Source organism: Lathyrus oleraceus, unplaced genomic scaffold, assembly GCF_024323335.1.
Source record: "Lathyrus oleraceus cultivar Zhongwan6 unplaced genomic scaffold, CAAS_Psat_ZW6_1.0 chrUn0301, whole genome shotgun sequence".
Classification (NCBI taxonomy): domain Eukaryota; kingdom Viridiplantae; phylum Streptophyta; class Magnoliopsida; order Fabales; family Fabaceae; genus Lathyrus; species Lathyrus oleraceus.
This window is the reverse complement of record NW_026112692.1, coordinates 45,468-49,174: the sequence shown is the minus strand read 5'-3', so window position 1 is coordinate 49,174 and position 3,707 is coordinate 45,468. Positions and strand designations below refer to the sequence as shown.

The 3,707-nt window shown below is 39.4% G+C and overlaps 1 non-coding gene across 1 annotated transcript; it reads left to right on the top strand.

The window, feature by feature from the left end:
* Positions 1-1,004: 1,004 nt before the first annotated feature.
* LOC127113361 (small nucleolar RNA R71) lies at positions 1,005-1,111 on the top strand. The gene has a single exon (XR_007799436.1). It is a non-coding gene; the product is annotated as a small nucleolar RNA R71 (small nucleolar RNA).
* The last annotated feature ends 2,596 nt before the right edge of the window (positions 1,112-3,707 follow it).

Sequence of the window (3,707 nt, the reverse complement as noted above, 5' to 3'; positions counted from 1 at the left end):
ATGATATAGGTGGTTTATATGGCGGGGGTGGTACGTAAGTTTTATCTTTAGGTTCTTCTCCTTTTTCTCGACCTTCCTGGTTTTCAGATTCCTCTAGTTCCTTTACTTCGTCCGGGGGCTTGGTACATTCCTTAGAAGTTTCGGGTTCACTCAATCTAGGGTTTGGTGGCTCATCATAAGCGTTCCCACTTCTAAGGGTAATGGCATTGGCTTGTCCTCTCGGATTTTGTTGAGGTTGTCCAGGGAATTGTCCTCCAGGTGTAGTCTGAGGGGCTTGGTTTAAATCTACCTGAGAGATTTGGGTTTCAAGCATCTTGGTATGAGTAACTATTTGGTCAACCTTGGTTCCTAATTGAGTAATCAATTCGTTAACATGAATGTTTTGATTCATGAACTCCTTGTTTTGTTGGGTTTGAGCGGTGATAAAATTTTCCATAATTTTCTCAAGGCTCGGCTTTGATGGTACAGGTTGCATAGGTTGATTTGATCTAGGAGGTTGATAACTAGGTCTCGGAGGTGCATTATTTTGAATAGGGTTATTGTTTTTATAGGAGAAGTTCGGGTGATTCCTCCATCCAGGGTTATAGGTATTCGAGTATGGGTTCCCTTGGGTGTAGTTCACTTGCTCAGAGTGGGTTTCGTTTAATAGACTGCATTCTGCATATTGGTGTCCTTTGGTTCCACATATCTCACAATCCGACGAAACTACGGCTACAGTATTCATGTTTATGCATATATGCTCGACCTTAAGGGCTAATGGATCCATTTTAGCTTGCATCATGTCTCTAGAGCTTAGTTCATGCACTCCTCCTTGGGCTTCCTTCTTCTCTACTGTCGCTCGTTCGACTCCCCATGATTGATGAGTTTGAGCCATATCTTCGATGAGGGCACTAGCTTCAGGATAAGGTTTATTCATCAGAGCACCGCCTGCGGCAGCATCGATGGTCATCTTAGTGTTATAATGAAGTCCATTATAGAAGGTTTGAATGATTAACCAATTTTCTAAACCATGATGTGGGCATGCTCGTAACAACTCTTTATATCTCTCCCAAGCTTCGAACAACGATTCTCCTTGGTTTTGGGTAAATCTAGTTATATGGTTTTGAAGAACGGCGGTCTTACTTGGGGGAAAGTATCTAGCAAGAAATAGCCTAAGTCTAAACGCGTCAGGGATGGTCGTAATGGAATTGGGTGGAAGGGAATCTAACCATGATAGAGCTTTATCTCTGAGGGAAAAAGGGAATAATCTTTAAAAGTGTCTGCTAATTGAAGAAATATTTTTAAATGTTGGTTTGGGTTCTCAGTAGCGAGACCTGCGAATTGTCTCTGTTGCACTAGTTGCAACAGAGATGGTTTAAGTTCAAAAGTATTAGCTGGGATGGTTGGGTTTACTATACTAGATCTAGGTTCTTTATTTGATGGTTGAGCGAAATCTTTAAGAGGTCTTTGGTTTTGATCTTCGGCCATAGCTCTCTTAATTCTATGAAAGAATAAACGTGCGCGAGCATAACGTTCAGGTTCCGCCAGAGGGTATACTAAGCTTAAACTTCCGGTGCTGCGAGTTCTTCGCATTGACCGGCGGGAAATAGCCAAAGTCTAAACGATATAACAACAGAAAAATGAAATTTGACGAAATTGGTCCCCGGCAACGACGCCAAAAACTTGATGCGGTGTTTCGCAAGTATACGAACGCATCAGAGTAATATAAAAGATTGTCGAATCCACAGAGACCAAGTGTCAATCTATCGTTATCTATTGTTATAGTGTTTACCAAAGGCAATCAAAATAGGTTTTTTTAGAGTGTACGATGAAAAGTAAAGTATTGAAATAAATTTAATTAATAAAGACAAGATCGAATGTAATTCACGTAATCAATTAATAATCCAAGTACTTGCTAATAGAATTACTTATGGGCAATGTTTCCTACTTTAAAAAGAACTAATTTAACAGGAACTGTCGCTTTCGCATATTCAGAACCGAGTTGTACTCCCTAATCAAACCCTCTTATTGTCACTTATAAAAAGGCGCGCATTGCGTTAGAGTAGTAAACCTAGTTTTAAGAAATATAGTATCTTGACTAAGTTGAAAAGTATTATAACCTGGATTTCTTAACCAAAAGAGGTTCTCACGAACCAGACTCTAAACTTATAAACGTGTCCGGAAATAGTTTTAAAATCTCTTTTCTTCTTAAATTAAAAACTCCTATTGAACTAAACAAAGCGCTTTCGCTGTTTTTGAAATAGTTAAAAACAATTAAGTTTAGATTGACGTTGGACGGATTTCGATCTTACCCAACGGAATTGAAGTGCGGGAAAACTTAAGTTGAAAGTTAAAATAGCCCTTAAGTGCTTCTACGAACAATTGTACGGATTATCGGTTCAATTATGATTCTTACATTCTAACCTTATAGATTTAGTTAGACATGGTAAGGTAAATGTGCATTAAAGTAAATAAAAGTAGTGCGAGTGCGGAAAGTAAATAAAAGTAGTGCAAGTGCAAGGAAATAAATAATTTAAAGCGAGTGCGAGGAAATAAACAAAAGTAAAGCAAGTGCGAGGAAATAAATAATTTAAAGCGAGTGCGAGGAAATAAACAAAAGTAAAGCGAGTGCGAGGAAATAAATAAGATAAAGACAAGTAATAAAAACCTACTCGAATCGGAGGGTTGAATAAATTGCAAAGTGGAAATGAAAATGGTGGCAGGATTAAGTTCCTTCCAAAGTGCTCCAAACTCGATTACAGACTCTATCACAGACTCGATTACACAATTGTGGTAACACTCCAATGCGAAGCGATTACCACTTTAAAATACTGAATATATGCCTAAGTGAAACAAAGTTGCTCTGAGTTTGCCTCTGCTCTAAGTTTGGATGATTGTAAAAGTGATTTCGAGTTTCTATTTATAAGCAAGTAAGAAGATCGAAATGACAAGGATGCCCTTCAACTTGAAAATGGGAGGGAAAACTTTTCCTCTTGTGGCGCCCGCCACAAGGCCATGGCGCCTGCCACAAGGCCATTTTGAGGCGCCTTAGTGGAAGTAGTGGGGAACGTGGAAGTTGAGGAAACTTGAGCTTGGAAACGTCATGGCAGGGTCTATGGCGCCAGCCATGGGGTAGGCCACAAGTACAAAATGCTGAATTTTAGGGTTTTTAGCTCTTTTTCACTCCTTTTCTCTATCGGGGATCCAATTTAAAGTAAAAACCTGAAAACAAAGGAAAACATAGCAATAACACAACAAAATAACAACAAAACAACTAGAATGCATGTGAAATCAGAGTCGAAAATACGGTAAATTTCAGTGTTATCACACCACGGATCTTCCACTTCTGATTTCTCTCAATATATAGATCTATAATGGATTTGAGTGGTACAGGGGTGATGTACATCACCCCAGCTCTCGATTGATGCCTGGATCGTGTCTTTTGGTTACCATTTTAATCTCTATAATTTTGGACTTGGCCGGAGCTTGGCCAGAGAAGACGGTGGCGCTGGCCACCGTCTAGTCTCCAGATTTGATATGGATCGTCCATTCATTTTTCCAGATGCAATCTCACGTGTCCATTGTTATAACTTTTTATTAGGCTTGGTGTATCACAGTTGACTGGCGCATATGGTGAACACGCGCTTCTTAGCCGTGTGATGATCCACGTCAATTAATAAATCATCATCAGACGGCCCACGCATTTCCTTATTTTTCTATTTTCTGAT